Source organism: Arachis ipaensis, chromosome B5 (genome assembly GCF_059453495.1).
Source record: "Arachis ipaensis isolate K30076 ecotype BB chromosome B5, ASM5945349v1, whole genome shotgun sequence".
In the NCBI taxonomy this organism is placed as follows: Eukaryota; Viridiplantae; Streptophyta; class Magnoliopsida; order Fabales; family Fabaceae; genus Arachis; species Arachis ipaensis.
The window spans coordinates 42,683,566-42,694,634 of NC_142440.1; the positions used below are offsets into that span (position 1 = coordinate 42,683,566).

Sequence of the window (11,069 nt, forward strand, 5' to 3'; positions counted from 1 at the left end):
AGACATTCTCTACTAGACCATAAGCCTTTTTTATTGACTTGTCTGCCATCTCTAATGAGATTCTTGTAGCTTGTACCTCAAAGATTCCTAGCCTCTCCATTACAGAGAGTGGCATGAGGTTTATACTTGACCCTAAGTCACACAGAGCCTTCTCAAAGGTAATGGTGCATATGGTGCAAGAAATTAGGAAGCGCCCGGGATCCGGCAGCTTCTGAGGTAGTTTCTGTTGAACCAAGGCATTGAGTTCCTTGGTGAGCATTGGAAGTTCTTCCTCTAATGTCTCTGCTCCAAATAACTTGGTATTTAGCTTCATGAGGACTCTTAGGTACCGAGCAACTTGCTTTTCCCTAGTTTTCTCTTCCTCATCAGAGGAGGAGTGATCCTCATAATCCATGATTCACAACAAGGCATTAAATGGAACTTCTATGGTATCCTCATGAGAATTAGTGGCCTTCAGTTCTTTAATAGGAAAGTCTTTAGTGGGTGTTGAACGCTGATGAGCGGATAATTTATACGCTTTTTGGCATTGTTTTTAGTATGTTTTTAGTAGGATCTAGTTACTTTTAGGGATGTTTTTATTAGTTTTTATGTTAAATTCATATTTCTGGACTTTACTATGAGTTTATGTGTTTTTCTGTGATTTCAGGTATTTTCTGGCTGAAATTGAGGGACTTGAGCAAAAATCAGATTCAGAGGTTGAAGAAGGACTGCTGATGCTGTTGGATTCTGACCTCCCTGCACTCAAAGTGGATTTTCTGGAGCTACAGAACTCAAAATGGCGCGCTTCTAATTGCGTTGGAAAGTAGACATCCAGGGCTTTCCAACAATATGTAATAGTTTATACTTTGGCCGCGTTTAGATGACGCGAAAGGGCGTTGAACGCCAGTTCTACGCTGCAGTCTGGAGTTAAACGCCAGAAACACGTCACGAACCAGAGTTGAACGCCAAAAACACGTTACAACTTGGCGTTCAACTCCAGAAGAAGCCTCTGCACGTGTAAACTTCAAGCTCAGCCCAAGCACACACCAAGTGGGCCCCGGAAGTAGATTTGTGCATCAATTACTTACTTTTGTAAACCCTAGTAACTAGTTTAGTATAAATAGAACTTTTTACTACTCTTTTAGACATCTTATGATTTTTAGTTCATCTTTGAATCATACTGATCACGTTTGGGGGCTGGCCATTCGGCCATGCCTGAACCTTTCACTTATGTATTTTTCAATGGTAGAGTTTCTACACTCCATAGATTAAGGTGTGGAGCTCTGCTGTTCCTCATGAATTAATACAAAGTACTACTGTTTTTTATTCAATTCAACTTATTCTGCTTCTAAGATATTCATTCGTACTTCAACATGAATGTGATGAACGTGACAATCATCATCATTCCCCTACGAACGCGTGCCTGACAACCACTTTCGTTCCACCTTAGATTGAATGAATATCTCTTGGATCTCTTAATCAGAATCTTCGTGGTATAAGCTAGATTGATGGCGGCATTCATGAGAGTCCGGAAAGTCTAAACCTTGTCTGTGGTATTCCGAGTAGGATTCAGAGATTGAATGACTGTGACGAACTTCAAACTCGCGAGTGCTGGGCATAGTGACAGACGCAAAAGGAGGGTAAATCCTATTCCAGTATGATCGAGAACCTCATATGATTTGCCGTGCCATGACAGAGCATTTGGACCTTTTTCACAAGAGGATGGGATGTAGCCATTGACAACGGTGATGCCGTTATAGAAAGCTTGCCATGGAAAGGAGTAGGACTGATTGGACGAAGACAGCAAGAAAGCAGAAGTTCAGAAGAACGAAAGTATCTCTATACGCTTATCTGAAATTTCTACCAATGAATTACATAAGCGTTTCTATCTTTATTTTCTATTTATTTATTATTTATTTTCGAAAACTCCATAACCATTTGATATCCGCCTGACTGAGATTAACAAGGTGACCATAGCTTGCTTCATACCGACATCTCCGTGGGATCGACCCTTACTCACGTAAGGTTTTATTACTTGGACGACCCAGTGCACTTGCTGGTTAGTTGTGCGAAGTTGTGAAGTTATATTTGGACCATGGTATTATGCACCAGTTATTGGCGCCATTGCCAGGGAGAGAACGAACAACAAATTTTACAACCTCAGGGATCACAATTTCGTGCACCAAGTTTTTGGCGCCGTTGCCGGGGATTGTTCGTGTTTGGACAACTGACGGTTCATTTTGTTGCTCAGATTAGGTAATTTTCTTTTTGTTTTATTTTCAAAAATTTTTCAAAAAAAAAAAATCTTTCAAAAAAATTTTCCTTTTGTTTTCGAAAATTATTCAAAATTTTTAAGAATGAATTCTAGTGTTTCATGAAGCATATAGAAGCTTGGCTGGCTGTAAAGCCATGTCTAATTCTTTTGGACTGAGGCTTCCACTTATAAGTATATGAAGTTGGATGAAGTTTCAGCTGTTGTATGCCTGATTTGTATCTTCTAAAGCTTGGCTGGCTATTAAGCCATGTCTAACCCTCAGATTGGAGCTTTAGACTAAGAGTGCAAGATTCCTAGAATTCATATTAAAAATTTTGGAATCCTTATTTTTCTTTTTCACACTAATTTTTGAAAAAATCTAAAAAAATCATAAAATCATAAAAATCAAAAATATTTTGTGTTTCTTGTTTGAGTCTTGTGTCAATTTTTAAGTTTGGTGTCAATTGCATTTTTTCTAAAATTTTGTATGCATTTTTCAAAAATTCATGCATTCATAGTGTTCTTCATGATCTTCAAGTTGTTCTTGGCCAGTCTTCTTGTTTGATCTTCATATTTTCTTGTTTTGTGTCTTTTCTTGTTTTTCATATGCATTCTTGCATTCATAGTGTCTATACATGAAAAATTTCTAAGTTTGGTGTCTTGCATGTTTTCTTTTCTTGAAAATTTTTCAAAAATAAGTCTTGATGTTCATCTTGATCTTCAAAGTGTTCTTGGTGTTCATCTTGACATTCATAGTGTTCTTGCATTCATCACATGCTTTGATCCAAAATTTTCATGCACTGCATCATTTTTCATGTTTTTCTCTTTCATCATTAAAAATTCAAAAATAATAAAAAAATATCTTACCCTTTTTCTCTCATAAATTTCGAAAATTTGGATTGACTTTTTCAAAAGTTTTTAAAAATTCAATTGTTTCTTATGAGTCAAATCAAATTTTCAATTTGAAAATCTTATCTTTTTCAAAATCATTTTCAAAAATCAAATCTTTTTTATTTTTCTTATTTATTTTCAAAAATTTTAAAAATATTTTTCAAAAATCTTTTTCTTAATTTTATATCATATTTTCGAAAATCACATCATCAATTAATGTTTTGATTCAAAATTTTTGAGTTTGTTACTTATTTGTTAAGAAAGATTCAAACTTTAAATTCTAGAATCATATCTTGTGATTTCTTGTGAGTCAAGTCATTAATTATGATTTTAAAAATCAAATCTTTTTTAAAACTAATTCTAATCATATCTTCCTATCATATCTTTTTTTTTAAAATCTTATCTTTTTCAAAAATTTAATTTTCAAATATCTTTTCTAACTTCTTATCTTCTTATCTTTTCAAAATTGATTTTCAAATCTTTTTCAACTAACTAATTGACTTTTTGTTTGTTTCTTATCTTTTTCAAAACTACCTAACTAACTCTCTCTCTCTAATTTTCGAAAATCTCTTCCCTTTTTTTTAAAAATTCTTTTTAATTAATTAATTGTTTCAATTTTTAATTTTAATTTTAATTTTTTCCTAATTTTTGAAAATCACTAACCCCTTTTCAAAATTTTATTTTCAAAAATCCTCTTTCTCTCTCATCTCCTTCTATTTATTTATTCATCTACTAACACTTCATCTCACCCAAATTCGAACCCCCTCTTCCATCTATGTTCGAATTTTCTCTTCTTCCCTTCTTTACATTACATTCTTTTCTTCTTCTACTCACACAGGGGAACCTCTATACCTGGGTAAAAAGGATCCCTATTATTATTATTTTTCTGTTCCCTCTTTTTCATATGAGCAGGAGCAAAGACAAGAACATTCTTGTTGAAGCAGACCCTGAACCTGAAAGGACTCTGAAGAAGAAACTAAGAGAAGCTAAAATACAACAATCCAAAGATAACCTTACAGAAATTTTCAAACAGGAAGAGGAGATGGCAGCCGAAAATAATAATAATGCTAGGAGGATGCTTGGTAACTTTACTGCACCTAATTCCAATTTACATGGAAGAAGCATCTCCATCCCTACCATTGGAGCAAACAATTTTGAGCTGAAAACTCAATTAGTTTCTCTGATGCAACAAAACTGCAAGTTTCATGGACTTCCATCTGAAGATCCTTTTCAGTTCTTAACTGAATTCTTGCAGATCTGTGATACTGTTAAGACTAATGGAGTAGATCCTGAAGTCTACAGGCTCATGCTTTTCCCGTTTGCTGTAAGAGACAGAGCTAGAGTGTGGTTGGACTCTCAACCCAAAGATAGCCTGAACTCTTGGGATAAGCTGGTCACGACTTTATTAGCCAAGTTCTTTCCTCCTCAAAAGCTGAGTAAGCTTAGAGTAGATGTTCAAACCTTCGGACAGAAAGAAGGTGAATCCCTCTATGAAGCTTGGGAGAGATACAAGCAACTAACCAAAAAGTGTCCTTCTGACATGCTTTCAGAATGGACCATCCTGGATATATTCTATGATGGTCTGTCTGAATTAGCTAAGATGTCATTGGATACTTCTACAGGTGGATCCATTCACCTAAAGAAAATGCCTGCAGAAGCTCAAGAACTCATTGACATGGTTGCTAATAACCAGTTCATGTACACTTCTGAGAGGAATCCTGTGAGTAATGGGACGCCTCAGAAGAAGGGAGTTCTTGAAATTGATACTCTGAATGCCATATTGGCTCAGAATAAAATATTGACTCAGCAAGTCAATATGATTTCTCAGAGTCTGAATGGAATGCAAGCTGCATCCAACAGTACTCAAGAGGCATCTGCTGAAGAAGAAGCTTATGATCCTGAAAACCCTACAATAGTAGAGGTGAATTACATGGGTGAACCATATGGAAACACCTATAATCCCTCATGGAGAAATCACCCAAATCTCTCATGGAAGGATCAACAAAATCCTCAACAAGGCTTTAATAATGGTGGAAGAAACAGGTTTAGCAATAGCAAGCCTTTTCCATCATCCACTCAGCAACAGATAGAGAACTCTGAACAAAATAACTCTAATTTAGCAAACTTAGTCTCTGATCTATCTAAGGCCACTATGAGTTTCATGAATGAAACAAGGTCCTCCATTAGAAATTTGGAAGCACAAGTGGGCCAGCTGAGTAAAAGAATCATTGAAACCCCTCCTAGTACTCTCCCAAGCAATACAGAAGAGAATCCAAAAGGAGAGTGCAAGGCCATTGAATTAACCATCATGGCCAAACCCACAAGAGAGGAGAAGGACGTGAATCCCAAGAAGGAAGACCTCCTGGGACGTCCAGTGATCAATAAGGAGTTTCCCTCTGAGGAACCAAAGGACTCTGGGGCTCATCTAGAGACCATAGAGATTCCATTGAACCTTCTTACGCCCTTCATGAGCTCTGATGAGTATTCTTCTTCTGAAGAGAATTAGGATGTCACTAAAGAACAAGTTGCCAAGTTCCTTGGTGCAATCATGAAGTTGAATGCCAATTTATTTGGTAATGAGACTTGGGGAGATGAACCTCCCCTGTTCACCAATGAACTAAATGCATTGGATCAACTGAGACTGCCTCAGAAGAAACAGGATCCTGGAAAGTTCTTAATACCTTGTACCATAGGCACCATGACCTTTGAGAAGGCTCTATGTGACCTGGGGTCAGGAATAAACCTCATGCCACTCTCTGTAATGGAAAAATTGGGAATCTTTGAGGTACAAGCTGCTAAAATCTCATTAGAGATGGCAGACAATTCCAGAAAACAGGCTTATGGACAAGTAGAGGACATATTAGTAAAGGTTGAAGGCCTTTACATCCCTGCTGATTTCATAATCCTAGATACTGGGAAGGATGAGGATGAATCCATCATCCTTGGAAGACCCTTCCTAGCCACAGCAAGAGCTATGATTGATGTTGACAGAGGTGAACTAGTCCTTCAATTGAATGAGGACTCCCTTGAGTTTAAAACTCAAGGACATCCTTCTGTAACTATGAAAAAGAGGTACAATAAGCTTCTCTCAAAACAGAGTCAACCAGAGCCCTCACAGTCAAACTCTAAGTTTGGTGTGGGAGGCCACAACCAAACTCTAAGTTTGGTGTTGAACTCCCATATCCAAACTCTAAGTTTGGTGTTGGGAAGTCTCAACAATGCTCTGAACATCTGTGAGGCTCCATGAGAGCCCACTGTCAAGCTATTGACATTAAAGAAGCGCTTGTTGGGAGGCAACCCAATTTTTATTTATCTAATTTTAATTTATTTTTATTGTTATTTCATGTTTTATTAGGTTCATGATCATGTGGAGTCACAAAATAAATCAAAAAATTAAAAACAGAATCAAAAATAGCAGAAGAAAAATCACACCCTGGAGGAGGATCTTACTGGCGTTTAAACGCCAGTAAGGAGCATCTGGCTGGCATTCAATGCCAGACCAGAGCATGGAGCTGGCACTGAACGCCAGAAACAAGCATAGAACTGGTGTTCAACGCCAGAATTGCATGCAAAGGCATTTTACATGCCTAATTGGTGCAGGGATGTAAATCCTTGACACCTCAAGATCTGTGGACCTCATAGAATCATCTCAGGATCTGTGGACCCCACAGGATCCCCACCTTCCCTCCTCATAATCTTAGATTCTTCCACATCTTCTTCTTTTTTTATTCTTTCTTCTTTTGCTCGAGGGCGAGCAACATTCTAAGTTTGGTGTGGTAAAAGCATAGTTCTTTTTTTTTACCATAACCATTGATGGCACCTAAGGCCAGAGAAACCTCTAGAAAGAGGAAAGGGAAGACAAAAGCTTCCACCTCCGAGTCATAGGAGATGGAGAGATTCATCTCAAGAGTTTATAGCTCAGTAGTAGAACATTTGACTGCAAATGAAGAGATCCCTGAGATACCTCAGGGGATGCACTTTCCTCCACAGAACTTTTGGGAGCAAATCAACACCTCCCTAGGAGAATTAAGTTCCAACATGGGACAATTAAGGGTAGAACATCAAGAGCACTCCATCATCCTCCATGAAATTAGAGAAGATAAAAAAAGCAATGAGGGAGGAGCAACAAAGACAAGGAAGAGACATAGAAGAGCTCAAGGACATCATTGGTTCTTCAAGAAGGAAACGCCATCATCACTAAGGTGGACTCCTTCCTTGTTCTTAAATTTTCTATTTTTCATTTTCTTATGTTAAGTGCTTATCTATGTTTGTGTCTTCACTATATGATCATTAGTATTTAAGTGTCTATGCCTTAAAGTAGTGAATATGAATCCATCACATCTCTTAAATGAAAAATGTTTTAATTCAAAAGAACAAGAAGTACATGAGTTTCGAATTTATCCTTGAGCTTAGTTTAATTATATTGATGTGGTGACAATACTTTTTGTTTTCTGAATGAATGCTTGAACAGTGCATATATCTTTTGAAGTTGTTGTTTAAGAATGTTAAATATGTTGGCTCTTGAAAGAATGATGACAAGGAGACATGTTATTTGATTATCTGAAAAATCATAAAAATGATTCTTGAAGCAAGAAAAAGCAGTGAATAGAGAAAAGCTTGCAAAAAAAAGAGAGAAAAAGAAAAATAGCGAAAAAAAAAGAGAAAAAGAAAAAGCAAGCAGAAAAAGCCAAAAGCTCTTAAAACCAAAAGGCAAGAGCAAAAAGCCAATAACCCTTAAAACCAAAAGGCAAGGGTAAATAAAAAGGATCCCATGGCTTTGAGCATCAGTGGATAGGAGGGCCTAAAGGAATAAAATCCTGGCCTAAGCGGCTAAACCAAGCTGTCCCTAACCATGTGCTTGTGGCGTGAAGGTGTCAAGTGAAAACTTGAGACTGAGCGGTTAAAGTCAAGGTCCAAAGCAAAAGAAGAGTGTGCTTAAGAACCCTGGACACCTCTAATTGGGGACTTTAGCAAGGCTGAGTCACAATCTGAAAAGGTTCACCCAATTATGTGTCTATGGCATTTATGTATCCGGTGGTAATACTGGAAAACAAAGTGCTTAGGGCCACGGCCAAGACTCATGAAGTAGCTGTGTTCAAGAATCAACATAATGAACTAGGAGAATCAATAACACTATCTAAACTCTGAGTTCCTATAGATGCCAATCATTCTGAACCTCAATGGATAAAGTGAGATGCCAAAACTATTCAAGAGGCAAAAAGGTACAAGTTTTGCTCATCTGATTGGAGCTATGTTTCATTGATAGTTTGGAATTTATAGAATATTCTCTTCTTTTTATCCTATTTGATTTTCAGTTGCTTGGGGACAAGCAACAATTTAAGTTTGGTGTTTTGATGAGCGGATAATTTATACGCTTTTTGGCATTGTTTTTAGTATGTTTTTAGTAGGATCTAGTTACTTTTAGGGATGTTTTTATTAGTTTTTATGTTAAATTCACATTTTTGGACTTTACTATGAGTTTGTGTATTTTTCTGTGATTTCAGGTTTTTTCTGGCTGAAATTGAGGGACTTGAGCAAAAATCAGATTCAGAGGTTGAAGAAGGACTGCTGATGCTGTTGGATTCTGACCTCCCTGCACTCAAAGTGGATTTTATGGAGCTAAAGAACTCAAAATGGCGCGCTTTTAATTGCGTTGGAAAGTAGACATCCAGGGCTTTCCAGCAATATATAATAGTCCATACTTTGGCCGAGTTTAGATGACGCAAAAGGGCGTTGAACGCCAGTTCTACGTTGCAGTCTGGAGTTAAACGCCAGAAACACGTCACGAACCAGAGTTGAACGCCAAAAACACGTTACAACTTGGCGTTCAACTCCAGAAGAAGCCTCTGCACGTGTAAACTTCAAGCTCTGCCCAAGCACACACCAAGTGGGCCTCGGAAGTGGATTTGTGCATCAATTACTTACTTCTGTAAACCCGAGTAACTAGTTTAGTATAAATAGAACTTTTTACTAGTCTTTTAGACATCTTATGATTTTTAGTTCATCTTTGAATCATACTGATCATGTTTGGGGGCTGGCCATTCGGCCATGCCTGAACCTTTTACTTATGTATTTTTCAACGGTAGAGTTTCTACACTCCATAGATTAAGGTTTGGAGCTCTACTATTCCTCATGAATTAATGCAAAGTACTACTGTTTTTTATTCAATTCAACTTTTTCCACTTCTAAGATATTCATTCATACTTCAACATGAATGTGATGAACATGACAATCAACATCATTCCCCCACGAACGCGTGCCTGACAACCACTTCCTTTCCACCTTAGATTGAATGAATATCTCTTGGTTCTCTTAATCAGAATCTTCGTGGTATAAGCTAGATTGATGGCGGCATTCATGAGAGTCCGGAAAGTCTAAACCTTGTCTGTGGTATTCCGAGTAGGATTCAGGGATTGAATGACTGTGACGAACTTCAAACTCGCGAGTGCTGGGCATAGTGACAGACGTAAAAGGAGGGTAAATCCTATTCCAGTATGATCGAGAACCTCAGATGATTAGCCGTGCCGTGACAGAGCATTTGGACCTTTTTCAAAAGAGGATGGGATGTAGCCATTGACAACGGTGATGCCCTTACAAAAAGCTTGCCATGGAAAGGAGTAGGACTGATTGGATGAAGACAGCAGGAAAGTAGAATTTCAGAAGAATGAAAGTATCTCTATACGCTTATCTGAAATTCCCACCAATGAATTACATAAGTGTTTCTATCTTTATTTTCTATTTATTTATTATTTATTTTCGAAAAATCCATAACCATTTGATATCCGCCTGACTGAGATTAACAAGGTGACCATAGCTTGCTTCATACCGACAATCTCCGTGGGATCGACCCTTACTCACGTAAGGTTTTATTACTTGGATGACCCAGTGCACTTGCTCGTTAGTTGTGCGAAGTTGTGAAGTTATATTTGGACCATGGTATTATGCACCAGTTATTGGCGCCATTGCCAAGGAGAGAACGAACAACAAATTTTACAACCTCAGGTATCACAATTTCGTGCACCAAACGCCCAGCTCCCCTATTACTGATGTTCAACGCCAGCTTTTGTGTCACTTTGGGTATTGAACGCCCAGTAAGGCCTTCATTACTAGCGTTCAACGCTAGTGATGGTGCTTATTTGGGCATTGAATGCCAGCAAGGACTTTCTTACTGGCGTTCAACGCCAGTGATGGCTCCTCTTTGGGCATTGAACGCCCAGTAAGGAGTTCCTTACTGGTGTTCAATGCCAGATCATCCCCTTCAGATTCGGCTTCAACGTCCACTGTGATGGCCTTGTACTCTTCTCTTGGGTTCACTTCAGTGTTACTAGGAAGAGTGTTGGAAGGGGTCTCAGGGATTCTCTTACTCAGCTGACCAACTTGTACCTCCAGATTTCTGATGGAGGACCTAGTTTCTGTTATGAAACTGCGAGTGGTCTTAGAGAGTTCAAAAACTATTGTTGCTAAGTTAAAAAGGCTCTGCTTAGAAGTCTCCACATGTTGTTGAGAAGATGGGAATGGGTTATTACTGTTAAACCTATTCTGGTTTCTTCCACCTTGATTATTGTTGAAGCCTTACTGAGGCTTCTATTGATCTCTCCATGAAAGGTTAGGATGATTTCTCCATGAGGAGTTGTAGGTGTTTCCATAGGGTTCTCCCATGTAATTCATCTCTTCCATTATGGGTTGATCTAGATCATAGGCATCTCCATCATAGGAGGTGTCTTGAGTGCTGCCAGCTACAGCTTGCACTCTAATCAGATGCTGAGAGATCATAATTACTCAGGTGAGTGAGGATCGATCTCACGGAGATTGTTGGTTTGAGCAAGCAATGGTTATCTAGATCTTAGTCATGCAGATAGAAAATATAGTTGCCACGAGAAAACGTATAAAACAAACAAATAAATAAAACATTACTAGATAGGTGTGAAATCAATGGTATGAGAAC

The 11,069-nt window shown here is 38.0% G+C and overlaps 1 non-coding gene across 1 annotated transcript; it reads right to left on the minus strand.

Moving 5' to 3' along the window:
• Nucleotides 1–4,562: 4,562 nt before the first annotated feature.
• On the minus strand, nucleotides 4,563–4,670 carry LOC148563984 (small nucleolar RNA R71). Its single transcript, XR_015883998.1, has one exon. It is a non-coding gene; the product is annotated as a small nucleolar RNA R71 (small nucleolar RNA).
• Between the last annotated feature and the right edge of the window lie 6,399 nt (nucleotides 4,671–11,069).